This window comes from Balearica regulorum, chromosome 4, assembly GCF_011004875.1.
Source record: "Balearica regulorum gibbericeps isolate bBalReg1 chromosome 4, bBalReg1.pri, whole genome shotgun sequence".
NCBI classification, from domain to species: Eukaryota; Metazoa; Chordata; class Aves; order Gruiformes; family Gruidae; genus Balearica; species Balearica regulorum.
Genome location: NC_046187.1, coordinates 61,917,402 through 61,940,092, shown reverse-complemented (window position 1 = coordinate 61,940,092; position 22,691 = coordinate 61,917,402). Strand labels below are relative to the sequence as shown.

The following is a 22,691-nucleotide window of genomic DNA, read 5'->3' as shown; positions in this document are numbered from 1 at the left end:
CTGTAATAGTAATTAATAAAAAGGCAGTGTTCCAGAGATCTGAATGGCAGCCTTTGTACACATTTTGGGTAATAGGGTGGTGACAGTGGTTGAGAATTGGCAATGTCAGGCCAAGAAAGTGACGGGGAACTTTTTAAAAGCCGAATGCCTGAACTGGCAATAAGAGTTTATAAGATAAACAAGAAGAAATCCTTTCACAGTGAGGGAATGTAATGATTCCCATAAGATCTTTTTTAATACTCTTGCTGTGAGCACAGTTAAATGAAGTAACTGGCAGCAACATTCAGCATAAAGTCATTCACTGTTTATTAACAGCAGCTCTAATTAATCTAAAGTCAGTTCAATCTAAACAAAAAAAAAAAATATTTGCCATAAATCTTCAGAAGTATTCTGGAGCATCTGGTAGACTCTGCTTCCTGCAATACTCTTATTGGTCAGTCTGATTACCAGGCCAGAAGTAGTTGTGAGCTCCCCAACCAGAGCTATGTTTTCTGTAAAAATACATCAATACACATAGAAACTTACAAGGTGACATGAAAAGATTTCAAAACAATATGAAAATATTTCCTTCCTGCACTTCGATGTGTGATCAATAAATCAAGGCAAATGTGAAACAGGTGCAAGAGGGTTGAAATGGCCTCTTTAAGGTCATTCTCTATATAAGAAGGAGCGTGTAAGCTCAAGCAACATCACTGAGGTGATGTTGGTGGGCAGGGACTGCTGCATGAGCCTGGGGGCGCAATGCCATCCTGATGTGCTGCCCATATGAGACAAGTCAGAAGTAACTAGAAGCACTAGCGCTGGAAGTGATTTTATTCATGTTCAACTGGCCATGCATGGCTGTGCAATAAGGAAGCTGTGGCTGGAGAATTTCAGCCTAAGAACTGATTCTCAGTGGAGAAAGGAAACTCTTAGCTAGGTATTGCAGAAACAGAGGAAAAAACTTGGACCTGAAACTGCCCAGCACTGATGCAGAATCAGGTATCCATACACCTTCCTGACAGGTCATTTATAACTTGTCATTATAAACCCCATGTGAAGGAGATTTTACATTTTTTCCGGGAGCTTATAGCAGTCTTTCACATCTCCAACTGAAACCTGTGCTTAATAGGTTTGACCCCACAGTGTACAGATGTAGCAAAACTCTTTTGGGGATTCGAAGTAGTAACTGCCCAGACCTGGTCCTGCCCACTCACTCGACGCTCACATGGAGCGTGCTGTACTGTTCCCCACGGCGTTGTAGAGATGTGGCCCAGGACACAGAGGAAGTCAGAGGAAAAGGCTGGACCTGACCTGCTACCTTCTCCCCAGGGGTGAAAGGGAGTGGATATCTGAAAACAGAGCAGATCTCAAACAGCTGCACACTTATTGTGCCTGTGAACCCCAGGCAGTGAGTCACAGAGCCACAGGAGTTTGTGCTGCAGGTGGGAAGAGCAGGGTGGGAAGGTGCCTCTCCGTGCCTGTGCCCCAGCACGGTGCAGCAGGCACACATCACGAGCCACCCTGGCACGGGAGGGCAAAACTGGGACCTACCCCTGCTTCTGCGCGGGGTGCCAGTGCCTCAGATGAAAGCAAGGTCAATTAGCCAAGTTAAGTTTGCCAAAATATTTGAAAGTTCAGAAAAGCTTATTTGATCACAATGAAGTCCATTCAGCTTTGAAATTAGCTCATTTTTCCTCTACATAAGATCCCAAAGTGTGCAGGGCTGGAAGGCAGGAGATTGAGAGAGAGCCACACATTATAGGAACAAAGTTATGACACTTTCTTAGACAAGGCCGGTGTTGGCTAATGCTTCTTTCTTGGAAAGCAAGAAATAAATATAATCCTTTCTCAGCTTGACCAATTATGAGGAGGTTTATTGTAAAACCTCTACTGGAGAGAGTCCAGTGAAGGACCATGAATTTGATGAAGGGACTGGAGCATCTCTCCTGCAAGGAAAGGCTGAGAGAGAGGGAACTGTTCAGCCTGGAGAAGAGAAGGCTCAGGGGGATCACATCAATGTATATAAATGCCTGAATGGAGAGTGCAAAGAGGATGGAGGCAGGCTCTTTTCAGTGGTACCCACTGACAGGACTAGAGGCAACAGGCGCAAACAAACACAAACCTTCTGAACATCAGGAAACACTGTTTCGCTCTGAGGATGATCAAGCACCAGCACAGGTTGCCCAGAGAAGTGGGGAGTCTCCATCCTTGGAGATAATCAAAAGCCACCTGGACATGGTCCTGGGCAACTGGCCCTTGGTAGCCCTGCTTGAGCATGGGGCTTGGACCAGATGACCTCTGGAGGTCTCTTCCAACCTCAACCATTCTGTGATTGATTCTGTGATTCTGTAAATTTTGCTTTACAGACCTTAACAAAAGAGCAGCTTTTCAGGGAATGACCTGCTCATATCACCCTGAGCCAGCATTCAGGAGACAGCAAGTATCTGCAATAAGGCTCATGAGTCCAGTCGAGAATTGAAATGATTGATAGTCTGTGAGATCTCAGTCAGAGGACTCAGGTCCTCTCCTTACAATTTTAATGATGTGAATACCATATTCAGTACAGAAAGATATACAACATTGAGACACAGCATGAAAATATTTTTGGATTGTTTGATTCACTGTCTTGTACTTGTTTATTCAGTACTCCATTTCTCTTAGCAACTGATCAAATAACTGCACTGACTGCATACAATGAAAACCTCAAATCCTGGTGTCATGTCAGAGTACATGCCTTGGTATCACCCCTCAGTTTAAATCAAAACAAAAAAAAGAAGCAGCTACACAAGCAGATAAGAAGTTTCTTGCGTGGCTACTCAGAACTGACTTGGCCGGCTAGGTGTGGGACTGCTGCCCTCTGGAAAGGGCCTTCTGAACCATTTAGAAAGAGGGGCTAGCATGAAGTGACATGAGGGCCTTTTGACCTGTTTTGAGACGGATCTCTTTGAGGATCTCTTTCGCTTTCATGCTGTCATTTTATTTGTCAAATTCAAGTGGTAGCTGTGATTGTGGTAGTTCCATGTCTACTTCCCCTCCCTTTAAATAACTGGTTAGAAAGAGACCTTAAGCAAAGATACTGCTTTTAGTTGCATGGCTTGCTTTGTTATTTCTTTAGCATTGAAAAATCTCTTGCCCTGCCTAAATGAAATATTTTTCTTCAATAAAAATAAAGTGGAAACTCATTTTACCAGAATACTATGTTCCTCCTGACTGTGACCTATCTATACTTGTGATGCATAAGCCCACACATTTCTTTTTATTACGAGTGAGAATGAGTATTTTCCATGTTTTACTGTTCTTTCATTTTCTATGGAATCAATAATAAACATTTTCTGTCACTGTGCATCACTAGAGAGGATACTTCAGTTAGACAGTAAGTATACTGGGAGCTCCTTCTTGCCTAGAACAGAGAGGAGTGTGGAAATTAAGGGCATGCTTTATGCTGCCAATGGCTCCTATTTTTCCTCCTGCGTGCATGCTTGTTTTAAAGGAGTTGTGTAGAAAGCTTACTGAACTAAAAAACAACAAAGATGGACCGGAGTGTATTTTTTTCAATGCTATTTTAAACATGTGGTTATAGCTCCGAGAGACACGGTTTCACCAGCCACACCCTTCTCCTTTTCCCAGCTTCCTCAAACAGTTCCTCAGTGCTAGAGCAGATTCACTCCACGTGGAGCAATTGTGCAATCTTACATCATCCCTCACTCTTCGCCTCCCCATTTCCCCTACCTGCCATGAAAACAGTCGCTCTGATACATTCAAGACATAACCACAGCATTTTTGAAATCAAAGGTCCTAAAGTAGGCTTTTCTATAATCTATTTGCATTTTTTCTACCTATCAAATTACCCACTTTTTCATCTCTAACATATCTGAATTTCACATTGGACAAATTTTCACCAATACTTTTATCACTTTTGTCACAAATTGTTGAAGGAGACAAAGTTTTGTGGGATTATTTCCTCATATGAGGCTTAATTTTTCAGGTAAATAGTTTTTGATGATCTTCTACTTGAAATATTTTTCATGTATTTTAGCCATAACATGTTGAAAGAAATAGTAAAAACATTATTCGTATAGAATACTATCTAGATAAACACTGTATTTTTGCAATGTTCTCTAGGGAATTAAGCAGAAAATTAAAAAAAATACCAGTGGGGTATTGAGATAGGTCTGCAGAAATAGTAGAATGGGCTTAAGTTAGGAATAAATTAGAGATATGAATACAGACAGCTTTTGCTGTAGTTTCTGTTAATACTGACATTTTCCTAAGTGCCATTTTATATAGTTTGTATCACCATTGTACCTGCTCATTAATACATGTGTTTTAATACACATTCCTGTGGCACAAAGAAATAATTCTGCTTCATGGATCAGGAGTTGAGAAACAGAGATTAAGCAATTTATACGAAGTCACACAGGAAACATGTGGCTAACCCTACATCTCTTGAATGCCAGTCTGGTGGTGCAACTACAGCAGCAGCTCTCTGCTTGCCAGAAAAAAAAAGTGTGAGTTGTGCTAAAGTCCTGCATTCATACTGTAAAAATCCAGATGATTATTAGCTTTTAATATATTAAGAATGCTGCAATGAATAGCCCTATATCTAGTAGCTATGAATCCTAGTTTACTTAAATTCTACCAGTCATGTTACTGCAAATTGCTGCTGCTCAGAACCAAGATTTTGGAGCAAGGTCTACAAGCATTGACATACTATATGGCAAGAAGTGATGGCAACAAGTGGTACTTGTTCTACTTACATGATTATTTTCCTCCTACCACTGTAAAGTGCAATCCTGTAGAAAACTGCTTAACTCTAACCTAACTCTGGTCACTGACTATGGTTAATGTGTGTTTTGTGACTGACTGCCCATTTATGCACAAAGTCAAGATTACCTTACCCACAATACCTCATATTTCTGTAACACCCTTGAATAAGTTTCAGAAATATGCTGATAGAACATAAACGGTGACTGCGATTAAAAGATTATTTTCAACAGCTTTGGACAGATTGTGCTGCTAAATTCAGTTGAGAAAATACAGTTGCTCATACCACTCTTTTAGCTTTAGCCTATATTTTTGATATTATGTGGAAGTGCTCGTGTAATAACGACACAAGCTACTTAGTAACTTCTGTGAGTCCCCTTGACACGTGTCCTTTCTGTGGCAACTGGAAGACCACAATGTACAAGCATACCGAATTCACCACATGGCAGTCCCTCTTAAGGCTCCTTCAAAACCTCTTAATCAGGTTTTGGTTTCAGTTTTTCCCTTGTCTTTTTATTCATATGCCTCAACCCAAGACCCACCAGGTTGCAGGACACCGCCCCATCAGTTTCCTCTGCTGTGCTTCAGCTGCTCTGTCACAGCCGCAGGAGGGCACGCCTGATGGGGATCTCAGGGACTTGAGCTTGTTTTCATTCCCTCATCTGTCATGTCTCTGGGCAGAGCACTGCTGCACAGCACCCGCCAGCTCCTTGGCGTTTCCAGGGAGCCTCAGAAGGGTCCTCTGTTGTCTCCTTTCATCTCCAAATACTGTTTTTTTCATTTCTAACCTATAACCATTAAGTATCTCCCTTACTTTCATTTGTTGCCCCCCATCATTTGTTTTCTCCCCAGTTTTCCTTTTGTTCACACACTTTGCTGGGAGGTTGTGGGGAGAAGATGTTCAGCTTTGTTAGGGACTGGCTAAGGCCCATTACTTTTGGAGAAAAGTCCACTAGGAACAGTGATCCACTTCAGGCACTCTGGGAAGAGTGCAGGAACAGGACAGGCAACAGCAGTATTTCCCAGATTACTTCCACGCACACCCACTGACTGGTAGCCTTCTGAGGTAGGTGTAGTCCTTGTTCTCCCTTGAGTATGATGAGTTTTCTTAATACTGCTTTCACATAAAGGTCATTCTGAAGGTATTTAGTACAATGTGGATTTAAGTATGGGTATTACTGTAAGCCTGATTCTGGACAAAAGCATCAGATCTTCTGAAGGGAACTTTCCTAACAGAAAACAAACAAAACTTTTTCTTCAGAAGTTGTCGCTGTGTTAATAAACACTCACCTGGTATTCTCTACAGTAAGATGACAGTCCATGTAAATTAGGTTTAAGGTGCTTGCACAAGCATCCTGTATTAGCTTTCATGTCCAAAGTGAATATTCATACAGATTTTTTAAATCCATTAACCACTTCAAATAATTTCACATCTAGGAAAAAACGCTGAGGACCTCTGCAGTGAGGCAGCCAATCTGAGTGATGTTAAGTGGACAATTTCTTCCTCTTTGATTCGTTACCTGCTTGCAGAGTTCTTACTATGTGTCCTTGAATATATAGGGAACAAGTTAAAAGAAGAAAAAATGATTAGAGGCTTGGGAGGCTTGAAAATTGAGGCTTTCAGCAAAGAGGCATTGCAAGAGAAGTAGTCAGGAGATACATGGAACAAAAACCAAATAAGAAATAATGGACAGTGCTTAAAGGGTTAAGAGCACTGCATGGGTGTCCAGTGTAGGTAAGCAAGGTTGGGGAAAGAACTTGGGTCCTAGAGCAACTTTTTCATGGTGTGTTGTTGCTCAGAGGCAGTGCTGGGGGGAGTCCCTGTTCCTTCCAAGCTCTGCTAGACAGCTGACTAATAAAGCATTTGCTACACAGGCACAAGGGAAACGAAACTAGAATTTGCAAACTGTCAGATTTGCATTGTAAGCTTTGGTAATAATAATAATAATAATAATAATTTTAATAAAGTGAAAAATATTTCCCAGCTGTAACCTGTATTATTAAGGAGGTTCTAGAAAAACATGTTGGTAAGAAAGTGATTCAACACCGAATGCCTAATCTGTGAGGGTGTTCCTATCTGTTGTTGATAATTAGCATCAGAAATATGTTCTTATTAGCAATCCACAAGTCCCATCTCTCTTTCTCCTCTTTTGGATATGTGTTCATGAGGTTTGACCAACCTTAGTAAACAGTGCAAGGTAAAGTTGAAGTGTTTGATTTCATGACAAGAAGAGGGGAGAAGCTGTGGTTAGAGTTAGTCGCTCTGAAGTAAAATCCTACCAGAGTTTTCAGATGAGGTAAGTGGCCTAGAAAAGATTGATTAAGCTCCTTATTTGAAAGACAGGTCTTTCATCTCTGATTAGTCTACTTCTGCTAGTCTTGTACAGCAATAACGATCTCTTCTTTTGTTATTTTTTTGGCTCTGAATTTGTTGTGAGCATTTCCATGATATCTTTTTCCTGTAGAGTTACTTCTTGCCTTCAAGATTTCAGTTAAATACCTAATTTCTTATGTTGCTTGGGTACTCCCTTCATTTCTTAGACATCTCTGTTTACTTAAAACGAAGAGATGTTACAGCTTTCATGGGACTCGCCCAGATGAGTGAGGACCTGACTGTGGAGTAAAATACTTCAGCTGGATTCTGTTAGTGGCCTTGTATAGGTATATACAGACGCTGAAATGAGAGTAAATTTCTGCTAACTTCACGGGGTAGGTGTTCAGAGCTTCTTCTGTGATGCAACTGACTATATTAATGGCAAGGGACTGAAGACCTGGCTGTTGTTCATCTGAAAAATTCTTCTGCTGATAGTCACCAAAGGCATAAGATAGAATAAAAGACTAGATCCATTGCTGGCCAGTGATGAAATAATTGCATTATTTTCAGGTATTTATTAGGTATGGAAAACTTGGTAAATTTAGCACTTTCTTAATTTTCTTTTTTTGAAAATAAATATATGCCAGATAGGTAACAGAAATGGAACTGATGTCCTACGGCTTCTTGTGATGGGCAGCTGGTGGTTGTGCATAATTTCACATGTGGATTTCTAAGAACAAGACACATGGCTGTGTCTTAGAGAGCAGGGACTGATCAGATTATTTAGACCAGCATAATGGGGAAAGAAGGAACATCTAGATGTAGGAGATGAGGCAGTGGCAATCTGAAGACTTATGTCATTGACCAGGCTAGCTGGAAGATTCCAATATCTTTCTGGAACTAATTCCATTAAGAAAATTGTTTATTTTTTTTTCTTGACAGTCTTGTAGTTGTTTTGAATTTTTTCAGAATGAGAAAAAGTAGTTTATAACATTCCAGAAGTTTTGTTTGGTTTTGGGTTTTTTTTGTTTTGGTTTGGTTTGGGGTTTTTTTTTTGTTTTTTTTTTTTTTTAAATGGGATTTCTGGTTTTCCCTTTATTACTTAGCACTTGAGAATGGTTTAAAGGTGTGAAATGCTAGCATCCCTTTATTTTGTTCAAAGTTAAAAAGAGAAATGAAAAATGTCTACATCTTTATTCTAAATGGAAAACATGGGAGAACAGCAAGACAGAATTGGAAGTTAATTTTTTTTGTTATCTTTTCACTAAAAGTTCTTAAAATTTCCTGATGGATGAATCCAAAGACTAGGGAATTCCTGGCTAAGAAGAGACCAAAGTCTAGTCCTTGAGTATGATCCTTTGGATGTTGGAATAATTTGAATTTGCCATTACCTCTGACTGGGCTGAGGCTTAAACTGGCACAAAGGGGCAGAAGTGGTAAGCTTGCCTAGTCTTGATTTGTCCATTTGTTTAATAGAATGCTAAAGAGGCACTGGGAACATACACCAGATTCAGGACTTGCTGATTCCTACTTCCCACTGGGAGAGTCCTTCTTACTTTCGAGGCTCTTATGGAGCTACCAGAATTATCCTGCATCTCATGGAGGAGGAATGAGAAGAGCTAAAATGGAGTCAAACAACTGAATAGCTGAATTTACAGCAAACACATGTAGAAATGAGTTAGATCCTGTAGAGTAAGTATTAATATTTTGTTGTCCAACCCAAGAATACAGTTAAAATGGTGAGATCTCTATGAAGTCCTCTGGAAAATTTGATGAACAAGTTGCGAGGCTAATCAGCCGTGTTGTGAGAAGGAAATTCTGCAATTTAGCAAAACCTCAGGAGACGGGTAAATTTACTGATAGCTCCTTGCCCTGACAAGACCAAATAAAGCCCCAGCATGGTGTCAAATCCTTGAAATCTGTTTTTTCCACTGAAAATGGAAATTAGCCCTAAGTACAAGCCTAGTAATTAGTCAAGGACTTAAAATCTGTCTTCTCAGAGCAGCTGCGTCAAGTAGGTTCTGTATTTCATCACAGGGGCAGGACAGGATCTAACCTGGATCTGACACATAATAGTTAAAAACAGTTTACTCTAGAGGTACTGCAAGCAAGACCGAGTAACAGTAGTAAATGAACATATGACATAAGTGAAGCTAAGCTGTATTTACATTTTCCACTCTAAAAAGTGAAATATATATATATAACAAAAAAAGGTGATGGCAGTGGAAAGCAATGCAATATTTATAGAATTCACCCATGTGAACAAAAGATGCAGCTAGTATTTCAGTTGGTGCTATAATAATTGATGACTTTATGTGGGGGTACATTATTATATACCTCATTTCCAAATTACCTAGCTTATTCAAACAAATCTTTTCAAAATGTATCAATTAGATTAGCTCAGTGCATCAATCAGAGCATTCAAGATTGTGCTGACTTCAGTTTTTGTGGTGTCTTCTTTGCAGTATTGTTGCTCTTATAAAAATTGTTTCTGTGGTCCTTTCAGATTTCCAAAGTTGGCTACATCCAAATTCTTCTAGCAGTGGACATTTTGGGTAGTTAGGGATAACTATTTCCAAAACCACATTTAATTTATTTATTACCTCATCCCAGAACTTATTTTACCCTAGGGCACAACCAAAACATATGTAACTAATTATCCTGAGAATGTCCACAGCTCCAGTAAGTATGATTCTTTTTTATTTTTCTTCTGTTTTTTTTTTTTTTTTTTAAATCCCACTATTTTTCATTCTTTCTGGTGTCCATTAAGTCCTACAGAGAAACTTCTGCTGGATAAATTCAACTCTGAGTTCCTGTGTGAATTCATTTATGTTTTAGAATATTCTGATTCATCTTTTGCTATTCAAGTAATAATCTAGATCTTGGTCCATGAACTCTTAAGCCTCTGTCAAGCATTTCAAGGATATTAAAAAAGAAAGTCACAAAATGAAGGCACTAGGGCCCAGATTTAGTCAGTTTAAACTCCACTCACATCCCCATGCCTGGTGATTCCTCTTGGCTGTACACGGCTGAAGATGCAGGGCCAGCCAGGAGGAAACATTACGCAAGAGGAATAAATTGGAATTTAAGCAATACAAATCACATCTCACGTCTCTGATTTTGATTAAAAAAATAAAAAAACACCCACAAAAAATCTGAATTCTTCAGGATAGAAAGCTGTCTTATGAGCCTGAAGTTTGTTTAAATGTAGCTATTTTCACTGTATTTCTTCCAAAAGAGGGAAAAAATAAATACAAAAAAATTATTGAACTGCAATGGAGTCATAGGAGGAATAAAAAGTCAGGCAATTCTGATCAGAAATCTTTTTGTTTGAATTTCTGTGATGTTTGATGTTCTGTGATATCCTGAGTGAGTCCTTTATTCCAGGACTGTGAGAGTGTTTAAAAAACAAAAAATCCCACAATCAAAGGAAAAAAACCCCAACAAAAACCTACAGTAGAGTTTAGAGAAACTTTCAGGCAGATGGGTGCTAAATCTCTCTCAGATACACAGATTTTCTGTGACAATGAAGAACAGAATAGACTCTTTTAACTTGCTCATGGGAGTCAGGAGAGTTGTACATTAAAAGTATGCTGGCCTCAATTCAAGAAGCTTGGTTAAATTAGCCTGAAGCAGCCGTCACCAGAGTGTCTAAAAATCGGATGTGCATAATGTAGAGAAGGTACTAAGTACTTTCAGGTCTCATTTACTTTGCTGAAGATGTGGGAGCTCAACACATTTCACATTCAGGCTCTTGACTGAAGGTAAAATTCTAGTGTCAGTGAAGGCAATGGCAAAGCTCCCTTGAATTAGTGAGGCAAGATTAGCCTGATTGGGCTAATAAAGGACAGGTACTTCTTCAACACAAGAGCAGTTTCACTGCAGCATTTGGTGTACCTGACAACAGAAGATGACTCTACAGCTGAAATGTATGTAGTTCCTGGTGGTATTGCCATGTGGGAACGAGTTCTCGTTGGAACTGTTTGTTTTTAATCCTGTAAACAAGAGGATTTAATATCTGCCACTTTACATTTGTAAATTCCCCTCATAATTTTTCCATAACTATAAAAAGGAATAATGAGATGCCTGCTTTTTTTAATTAGTCAAATGGCAACAGTATGCTTGGTTCCATAAAAGACTTACAAGTCAGTGTGTCCCCAGAGATTATTAATCTCCCAGGCATAGAAAGAAAGAGCTGCTCAAGATTTCTTAACTAATTTTCATGTTGAGTTTCCACTTATTGTGTCTGCTGGACTTTGGGGGACAATTGTCTTTGGGAATGCGAACTATATTTGAGAGATTTTGTACAGAAATGTATCCTGCGTGGCCTTGCTCTGCGTGTGTGTGTCATTTATTTTACTTGTTGTCCATTGAAGCTAATGAGTCTATCCACAAAAGTAAACATAAGATGATAAAAATTTCCCTGTTCAGACCCTAACTCACATCTCAAGATGTGTGACTAAATGTCGGACATTCCACTCAGAAGTCCAGATGAGCTCATCTCAGATAACTCACTGTGTTTCCATCTGGTTCAGATTTGAATAAAACTATTTAGTTGGAAGAAGAAAAATACATTTTGTATCATCTTAATGCCGAACAGATTTAGTGACATACTTGCTTATTTAATCTACAGCATTGGAGAGTCTAATGAACTGAGCAAGATACATATCTTGGCTCCAGTTCTGTTCTAAGATACACCAGAGAAGCCCCAACTGACTTAAATGGAATAGCATCTTTGTTAATGAGTGCAAAATGTATTCCAATGAAAAAAAAGGGTACAAGCATGGTATGAATATAAGTATTTCAAACTATTGGAAATTACTTAACAGTTAATCTGCATTTATGTCTTGTGTGTGGTTTTTTAGAGGACCAATACTGTTTAGTCAGTAAAATAGTCTGTTTTTTTCAACTGAGGAATTTAAGCATGTAACTCCCACTCCCGATAGCTGGAGAAATAATAGGTACGTGAATCTTTCAAATTCTGATGAGAGAGTGAAATCCAGTGTTATGCTGCACATCACGCTGCCGTTGCATGTGCCAGACAGGTTACCTTTGATATACTACAGCCTGGCCTGGGGGATGCCAAGCACCTATTAAAGAGTCCATGGCCATCTGCTACGTTTCAGGAAAATGGGTTTTCTCAGGATGGTCCAAATATGTTTCCTTTCTGTTGTATTGAAAACGCAGAGGGACAATTGACATAAAAAATAGGTCTCCCCATAACATAACTTTTATAGGGAAATTTGTGGCTTCTGGTAAACTTATCTGGAGAAATTACCAGGAAGCAGCAAATGCCATAATCCTGCTTAAACTGGCATTGCCATTGGAATAAAAAAACCTTTTTCTGCCTGTCTCCAGCTGCTCATTCATTTCCAGTTCTGCTCCATCCTTTTTTCTTATTGCATGTGCTTGGGAGGCCTCATGGTGTACAAGATCAAGGGAGAACCTCAGCTAAAGCTATCCTGTCGTTTGTGTGGGAAGGGACCACATAGATGAGAGATGAAGGTGGGAAAGAGAAGTATAAACTGCATCAAGGGTGAGATCCATATTTTTAGTGGCAGTTCCATTTTATGCTGGTCAAAGTATGTCACACTTGAGGGTACAATTTCAGCTCGCAGAGGTGAATGGGCTACTTTGCTAGTTCAGCTACACTAAGAACTCCTTTTATTGTCTCTGGCTCGGTTGTTTGCAATTTTATTTTTTTTTTTAATTTTTCATGCTAAGTAACGCATATGAAACCCTATGAGTAGTACTGCAGAAAAATACAAGGGTTCAGGAAGAAAGTGAGTCTGATTTTTGTTTAAGAGTTGGCTTTGTTGTACAGTTCAGTTTTCTTAAATGTTTTGCTGTCAATTTATTTTTCTACAGTTGTGTTGTCATCAAAGTTGTGGGATAAAAGGCTTGATTCTTAAGCGTCAGACTGGAGCACTGTTTTCAGTGCAGCTGATGAGAGAAAAAATTACAGGGCTGCTTCTTTTCAAAAAAGATTATACAATAATGAATTGTACAGAGAACATTATTTGGGCACTCAACTATAAAACATCAGGAGTCTTTTGACAAATAATTTTTTTGTCAGAAAATGTCATTTTGTTGCAGCATTCAAACATTGAAATGTCAGTTCACCAAAATTTGGCAAAATAGCTTCTCCAGATGATACATAGAGGGAAGGAGAGATCAAGCTAAGAGAAAGGCCTTGGCTTTGTCCCAGGTATGGAAAACCAACTTTCCAGTCCCAGTCTGGTTAGCAAAAGCTCTCCAGAGGGCTCTCACCCTTAGCTGGGGAGTGCAGCCACTATGAACCTTCTCTGGGGGCTTTGTCTCAGATTGTGCTTTGTTTTCAGTGGAAAGGTCACAGATTACATTCGCATGCATACAGAAACAAATTTTGGAACTAGACACAGTTTAATGAAACAGAATTCCAGTTTTCCAGCCAGCCTTCCTTGCTATGCTTTGTCATCAGCTGAACTCAATGAAAAAGGAAGTAAAAAGTATCATTCTCTAAAAAGAAACAGACTCAAGGGAACATATTTTAAACAGGTATAAATGCCAAATTTCCATTGCCATAAAATGATTAAGGAGAACAACCGAGTGGCTGAGAAGGTCTATGCCCTTCATCATGGACACTTCAAAGTGGGAAATTTTCTTATAAAGAAGCCAGAGCATTTAACTGCCTTTCTAAATATCACGTTAAGGCTGAAGTGTGTATTGCAACATGTGCACTGGTCACAGCAATGGCACGAACGGGCAGTCAATGCAGAAGGCAGAAGCAGAAGAGGTACGTTTGCTCTGAGTTCTTTTTGATGAAACTATCGGGCATAGAGAGTCACAGGTGTTAACGTGATCTTCTCTTTTACGGCATGCTGACAGTCACCGTTAATAATCACTTGGACATTTTTGGAGACCTGAGCAAAGAAGGAAAGGCAGTTAACCCTCCTTTTCTTTCCCCTTCCATTTAACTGCAGCAAGGTCTTGTGAAGATTCCTTCAGTCTCTTGTTGTGAATCTTTAATGGTGTTAACTCTCCATTGGTAGAACAGAAAAAAAGGTGATTTTTGTTATTCTTACTTAAAACCGGCTCCTAGTTTCTTGAGGACAACACAAGAAAAAAAAAAACTTGAGAGGGAGAACAGGACAGCAAACCTGCAGCAGAGTCCTTTTCTCATTCTATTTCTTCCAAGCTTGCTGCTAGAGAAAGAAAAAAAGTAGCAGAAAGCCTTATCAGCCACTCCAAGACCTGGCAAATTTACACGGGCGTTGGGCTGTCAAAGGCAGCGCTCTTGGTTATCTTGCTGGTTGCAGGCTTGCAGCAGTGTTGCAAAAGAAACAGTTTAGGGCAGACTAAGTAAACAGATGGCAAGACCAGAGAAAGATTAACTGAACTGGAGAAGGAAAAGGAGATAGGAGGGAGACGCTGGGAACAGGAACCTGAGCCTCACATGCTGGATATTGTTCAGTAGTTAACAGAAGCTAGTAGAAATGGAGATATCTTTTGGATCCTTCCCATCAACTCTGTCTACCCACGTCGTCTCTTAGCATTGGGAGAATTAAGGTCCAACAATGCCATAAAGAACCCTCAAGTCCCAACAGACGGTGGGCATTTTGTACCGCAAAGGTAAATCTCACTCCTTTCAGCCCTCTTGGCATCAAATTATGGACACAAAAGGGCGCTAAGCAAAAAAGGATTATCCTTTTGTTGTTCGCCAAATAAACTAAATTTCCTCCTCATCAGTTTTGGGCCATTCCTCTCATTTGTCAGGTGTAATCTCACCCAGCACTTCATTCAGCAAGCATTTTTCTCTGAACTTCTTTTTTTCTATAATCTGTCCTGACTTTATAATATAGTTATATGTATTTATAATATATAGTTTTTTATATATATATATAGTTATATAATTTATAATATATATAACTATATATAGAGGGAGACTTTTGTTATTTGGACATTGATGTGTCCATGCAACATACCTTGTTCGTTTTGGATTATTTTACAAGGATTTTTTCATTGTCTTCTAAAAAAATCTGATATTGTTTGCTATCAGCAAGGGCCACCGAACGCTGATACATCAGCAGTCCTAGGGCTTCTGGGATAGCGGACTGCCAGTTTCTAAAGGTGTATTCCTCTCACAAATATGCCTTGCAAAATATCCACCTGATGGAAATCACTGTGAAATTGTCATTGTGCTGTGTGCCTGTCTCCTTAAAGATTCATGATAAACAGAAGTAGTTGAAGGATGTATTCAGACAGTAGTCTCAACAGAATCAGTGATAAGATGCCAGCCGTGCCCTAGGCAGCGTGTCCAGCATTCACAGAAGTGATTGTGCGACAGCACAGAGTTCAGCCTGGGCACCAGGAACTACCTGGGACCCTGGCTAAAAGCCATGCACTTGGGTCCTCAGCCGTCACGTTGGCCTCGCTCTCTGAAGGAAAGCTAGCACGGGCACAAGTCTTCCAGCAACCATTTCTTCCTACTGTCGTGTACAAAGGGAGTGAGAAATGAGAATATTATGCAAAGAACACTGCAGGGAACACTAAGCAAAAACTGTTCTACAGTTGGAAAAATGTCGTCATCAGATTTCCTCTTTTTGCTTCTGTAAATTGCAGCACCAGGAGAAGAGGGGAAGGGAGAAGGAGGGAAGTGGGCTTATGGCCAAATTTTTATTAGCCATTGAAATGGTAGTCCAAACATAGACTAGAACGTCTTCTATTAAGAAATTATTTTTTTCAAAGTTGTCTCAAGTTCTTCAAAGTTTAATGCTGGCTTTTATTACACAGTTTGCCTCAGTAACACAATCAACTCTGAAATGGAAATAGTCATCCTCTAGTGCATACTACCTCTTCATGGTGCAAAGGACTGCCCTGTTACAAACGACATTTCATTCCGAGAGGCAGAAAACTAGTATTTTTAAGTTCATCTGGTGTTGCATGTAGCTGATGGAGAAGCTACCATAAAAAACAGCCCAAAGAAAGACAGAATAAGGAGATGGAAGGAAAAGCCAGTAGTCCTTTCATATTTAGTTTTAGATGTTAGAACTTCGAACATTCAGGGTCCTGTGACTCTGAGTCATGCCTGTGTTCTCCGAGATATGTTGGCTTCCCTTCCAGCTCTGCTTCTCTGCATCATTCTCCAGTTCAGTTACTCAAATCACATTTCAAAAACCTGCTTTCTTCGTCTACTAAGTGCTACCATGTGTACCACTAATAAAACCTAATTAGTATGGCTGCAGTGCCATGAGGTGGGTCTCACGACTGGAACGTGAGCACCTGCGGCAGCAGCTCGGTCCGGGCAGGTGGAGTGGGGTGCTGCACGTCGTGGCGGACACAGCCCGGTCTGCTAGCGCCGAAGAGGTCTGGCGAGCGGCGAGCCTTACCTATGCATGTGGGTCACAGCTGTGAAATTCTGAAAGAGGAACCAGTGACTACCTTTTACAGACCACCTGGTCATTTTACACAGCTGCCTGGGACATCTATTTGGTAGTATTAAGAAGAAGTAAAAAAAATCTTGTGTGACTTCTGTTTGGATTTGCTAGGTATCTAATGCTGAACTCTAAAAGAGACTCTAAGAATAAGAACCAAATTTTAAATACAGAAAGCCTTGCACCCAGTGGGGAGATGACTTAAAATAGGAGATCAGTCTAACAGAGGAAGAGGAGTGCTCTATGATTTTGTTACCTTATGCAATCAGAATAGGGCATGAAATGACTAAAGGAAAAGAGCGAGCCAGTTCTCTAAAGCCTAAAGCAGTTCTTGGCATACTTAATTAGGAACAGAAACTTAGCATGAGAACTGTTAATGAAAATTGGGAACTGTTCAAGGATCTACTGCTGCTTTGTCCATGCACAGCATAAAGGAGATGTAAATGGAAACAAGAGTAAGTTACAAGTCAACATATACAGGTGATAAACGGGAGTCAAAAGAATAAATGGACGGTTTAGAGTCACTTCTGTCCTGTGTTCTCAATGGAGCCAGAATACATATTCTCTTGGCTGGACAGCAGATCATGTCACACTGTGCCATCAGCTACCTCGTGCATGACTGCATAAATGCCGTCGGCACAGCATGCTGCTCACTGGAACTGAAGCACGAGTCTGATGCGTGCTGAGCGTATGGGAGGAAATTTCGAAAACTAAATTTCAATTCAACAGGCCCGATTACCTCAAGGCATATGTACTGCCCTGTCACCGCAAGACACCTACCTATGTATCTAACTAGCTAGATAACTTACTACCTTTCTGCTTGCTTTTCTTTCACCAGTAAAGGTGAAATGGAAGGAGAGCAAGGGAAAAAAAACCACAAATCAGAAAAAACCTGAGAGCCCACAAACTGTTGCAGAAGGGAGTTTATTTTGAAATTATTAACATTTTTACCTGGCTCCAGTGAGTGCATGAAACAGCCCTGCTATGTTCTGGTGCTTCCTACACCATTCAGGCTGCAGCCAAGGGGAAGTATGGGTGGCTTTTTTCACTTGTGGGTTTTTTGACGGGATTGTTCAGTCTTCATCTTATTTCCATTAGAACTTCACACAGAGCAAACCTTAATATTTCCAAGCATCTCCTTAGTAACCAACACTTAAAATAGAAAAATCTCAACATTGACCTCATTGCTTGCTCTCTGCCCTCCAAAACTCTCAGTGATACAGAGGATGCTAAGAAAAGGAAGCAGGATGTGTAGGCATGGTCCAAGAGAGGGATCAGCTCCATGAAGACCTGAATCCAAGAAAGAGGCTGAGCAAATGAAGGTCCAGCAGAGGAGCTGTCTCTCAGCGGCTGCTGTATCCATGCTGTTGTGAACACCACTTTTCCTCTCGTTGCAACAAAGCTCTAATAACAGTACTATCTAACTTCCACTTTTTATGTTTTCTTTGGAGAGAAAAACTGCCAAAAGGAAATTCTTTTGCCTATGGCCAAGTAATGTTATTCAAAATTCCTGTGTTAGACAGGGGTTGCTAAAATCCCTTTGGAATCTCCCTTGTGCAGTGTTTCTGTAAAAACACAGCATGGCACTATGTTAAATCACCACGGTTGAATGATCTCTGCAATCCATGACATAAGGAATATAGATTGATCATATGGATTGAATCACAATAGATAGGAAAGACTAATACAGAATATATCTTCTTTAATTAGGAAATCTTTCTGTCTCAGGTACTCAAAAAGTGAAGTTAATTCATGTAAACATTTTACATCTGGGCAGACTTAAAAATGCATCAGCACAGAATATTTTAAAGTTGCAGCTTCCTAGGGGAAATTCAATAATTTTTTAGGGCCAAACACCGAAGCCAATAGGATTTTCCTCTGTAGAATCAGAATAAAACAAACCAGCCCCCATCTCTCCACTTGACTATTGATGACAGGCACCAGAGCTCCACAAAGAAAAACAGAAAACAAGCGCTAATGAATTTTGAAGTGAACTTGCCAAGTTACAATACTGTCTTCATTTAAGTCTCTTCTAAGAATTTTTCCAAGGTATTCACAGGAAATAAATAGCTTATGGAAACAGCAGTATCATTTCAGTGGAACTATTGACATACCCAGGAGCCCAAGTCAAAGCGTTTCCGTGTGAGTGAGAGTCTCCATGGCCTTTGACAGAACAGCACACGTTTCATCGATTTGAGGGTTGGTTTGGCAAACAGATGTGGGTGCAACTGCTTGCTCTGCCCCAACTTCCTTTGAAAGTCATCAGTACTTTTAGGGTGATCCATGCCGTTCCTTTGAGTACTTTTCCATGCAGGGATGACCAAGCCAACTCTCAACCTTTTCATACCAAGATGATTTCTAAAGCCAAGTTTCAGATACTAAAAGATAGTCCCCAAATGAGCAATCCTGGTTTCTGGAAGCAGGATAATCTCATTAGCGAGGCACAGGCAGTTTTTCAGCAGGGCTGACTAGCCAAGCAAGCATGGCTGCTGTTTTCCCAGTGCCTGCTTTGCTGCTACATGGTTAAGTTGGGTAGATTTAGGTGTCCCTGCACTGGGCTGTTTAGATACAACCACTGGGTCTCAGTTCTTTGGGTGTAAAATGAAAGCCGTAACAGCCTCCTCCTGCCGTGCACACATGTAAAGGGGAAAAAGTTAGAAGGCACAAAAGCACGTGGGTGTTTCTTGTGAAGGGTACTAGGCCTCCCTAGTATCTCAGATGTCTCTTTCTGACAACTTTGTGAATTTTGAACCTGATCGATGCCAACTGGCCATGTGATTTCATAATTTTACCCACAGTCCTGCTTTTATCCTGTTTCCCTCCTATTAGTCACACCCATGTTTGGAAAGTGCAGCAGCCCAGAGGGATGGTGAAAAAGGGGAGAGACCGAGTTATCACAGAGCTGATGCTGGGGCTCTGTGAGTTACAGAAGGCTTCGAATGCAGCGGAAAGCTGGCTGGGTCAGAAGCTTTCCAGCCACTTCCTTTTTCTGCTGCTACCGCAGCAGGATGTGAGATGGGAGGCACCCTGTGTTAAAACCTGTCCCGAAACTCGGATGATTCTCCCTTGACCACTTAGTATGTTTCTGTTGGTAGATCACACTGGCAATGCCACTCTAAGTAGTCATACTAGACGGAAGAATGTCGTTGAGTAGCCTGCTCAGTTAGAAGAGTGGATACACATAATGGCTGTTTTTGTAGATGAACAAAGAAATATGCCGTCCTGCAAGGTAAGGAGAAAGAAGCTTCTGAGGTTGTTAAAAGTGCAGGCAAAACTCCTCTCTGTAAGCCCTCTCCCCTTGCATGGGTAAGATGTCTCACACATAATACGTGTTCCACATGTTATTGACTCATTTTCCTTCTCTTACTAAGATCACTTTTAAAGCAAAATTTCAGTCTTTAAAAGCAAGTCCCTGCCCTTTTATATTCAGCAAAAGTAAACGACTTCTCTAAAATCTGTCTGAATTTCTCTGCAGTGGGTTTGGGGAGGTTATATCACAGATCTGACAGTCATAGCGAAAGAGGAATATGACCTGCTCCATATATGAACCAGGAAGTCTACTCTTTTACGTAGAGTTAGTGAATTTCAGATGAAAGATCTGAATAACTTCCTTTTTCCACTTCAAGCTAAAAATAAGAGCCCAGCCCAGAAGCCAGAGGGATAGAGAGGGATGGGGATAAAGCAAGACACTGTCAGTCCTGTGGCTCAGGAGGTCAAAGCGCTGCAAGAACATCACATGCTGATGCTGTAAACCAGATCCAATAAAAGTCTTGCAAATGCTTATCATACTATTTAAACATACTCTTAAACCTTTCTGCACTGTTTTTCTGCCTCTGTCCCACTTCCTATTAGCTCTTTTAGCAATACATTTTCCAGAAAAGAGGACCTTATCTAAGAATCATTAATTAAATGATCTCTGCCTGGTGATATAAAGAAGCAGAACGATGTCATTTTTGTTGAAATCAGTTGCATTTTGCCTGCCCTTCATGCCTAGTTTTGAGAGATCTCATATTGGAAGGTGAAGAGACTGTGGTTTTAATCTGTATTTCTAGGTCTTTTCTCTCTGTGAGCCATATGGCAACAGTTTGGGGCATCTAAACAGAGTCTGAATGTCCCTCTGGATATGTTTAAATTGTACAGTGGGTACGTGCTGTGAAGCACCTCATGGTGGCTGTTTCCTAGTTGTCCAATTCAAGCATGTGGCTGAAGTGTGTGTTGGCTCCTGCCTGCCCACGAGTCCCTCCCAGGAGCTGGTGGAGAGACAGGAGCATCCGAACCTCACTGAACTGCGACCTGGCACGTGGGTGTGCAGGTCGAGAAGCCTTTTGCACAACTGGCGAACCTATGTCTCATACCTGTGGGTCTTTGATGAGAATCTCAGAGATGACTGATAATCTCATTGATTATTGTCTGCCTCTTAGCAGGAGGGTGGAGCTAAGTGGTGGGATTCAGTGTGTAAAACCCCAACCTGAGAAGACAAGCAATTGAGTTGGCTAAGAGTTTCTGTACTTGGCATTGCTTCAACAGCTTCTAGAATAGTGCAGTTCTTGCTTTTACCATTCAAGAATGATCTCAAAAAATTGGAGAGGACTCAAAGAGGATCCACAGCAATGGTTAAAGAACTGGAGGACACACAAAGACTCAAAGGAGCTCAACCTACGTATTAGGTAGGAGATAAAGTTAGGGGAGAGCCTGCAAGTCATGCTCATTGAGGAAGAAACAATTTGATAATAAAGGGCTTTCCGATCCAATAAACAAAAGTACAAGACCTAGTAGATGTGATCTGGGGCCTCCCCTAAAAGCCCAACAGAAAAGAAAATCCTTCCCAAAGCTCCGTTTTGGTCCAACTGAGATGGTCATGGAGGGAACTGTTCCTTCTGCTGAATCAGTGCAGGCACTGCCTCCAGTAAGACAAGTGGTGGCCATGGCCCAGCTTTGGCCTCAGCAGCAAGGACATGCTATTGCATCAAATGCACTGTGCATTAAAGCAGAAGCCAGGCAAAATAATGGCTTTACAACTGACGCGTCACCTCTGAATTGCTCAGGGATTCTCAATAAGTCTGGATTGATTTTAGTGTCATAGGCTGGGTAAAGCAGTCTTTTAAACAGGTATTAGGATTGAGCAAACAGGGGCAAGAGGGAAACAAATCTCATTTTGGCCCTTGGAGAAAGAACTTTTTTTTTTGTCGGTCCTCTGATCATTGAATTTGGCAAAAAGTAGGGTCTGAGGCAGAGACATGGAAGTGCCATGATACAGCTTGCTCTCACAGATGTCTGACAAATTCTGGAGCAACAAGGAAATTATTTCTTCTCTCACGATAATTCAGAATCAGCATTTCAGGTAAAAGAGGGTTAGAGAATTTCAGATCTCTATCCAAACTTAAAGTAAAATGTTAAAAAACTTTCTGTCACATACCACTTCAAACAGGTAACAGATCCTGACATCAAAACTAGTGTTGATCAAAACTGAGGCAGCAGACTCCCATTGACCGCAGGAAGTGCTGGGCTTATAAAACTGGCTGGAAATCTTCCTGTACAGTAAAGAAAGAGAGACACTTACTTTTAGAAAATTTTCTCTTCTTTTCTTGAAATTACTAGATTTGGTGATGAAAAAGTTATAGTTAACTGAAGGTATACGGGAGAGGTTTTTTGGAATAAAGAAAGAACTTTTAGAGAATGGAAAAAGTCATCAGAAAAATTTTAAAGAAATTCTATAGCTGCAGCTCTACTGATGCAGCACTTTGGTCGTCCTAACGTAGCGTAAAGCAGGCTTCCAAAATTACATTCTCCATATCAAGGGAAAACTAAGCGAAAACAATTGCAGAATATTTATTGCATTAAATTTTCTCCATTGGTTTTTGGAAGAGTAACATTTAACTGGTCAAATTCCAACCCATAATTAAATTGCACCTGAAATCCACCTCTCGCCTAAACTGATATACACCATCATACCATTTCATACCTCAGTGCTACCTGCACACCTTTACCAAACAAAATAACTCTAATGTGCAGCTGGTATATTTGTTTGTAAAACACTTTTGAATTCTTTTGGAAAAAGCTGCTCAATGAAAATTATAAAGGAAGCTACACATAGAGTGCACAAATTCCTCAAGTTTAGTTTGATGCAAGCCTAGTTTATTAATAAAATAGTCACACAGAACTATTGTATCATCATGATAGTGGGGAAAAAGATAAAATCTATGGAATGAATATGTCAC

General features: G+C 40.3%; 1 protein-coding gene across 2 annotated transcripts in view; it reads left to right on the top strand.

Moving 5' to 3' along the window:
- RBPJ (recombination signal binding protein for immunoglobulin kappa J region) overlaps nt 1–22,691 on the top strand; it is a 158,869-nt gene that overhangs the window by 39,872 nt on the left and 96,306 nt on the right. The window lies entirely within an intron of this gene.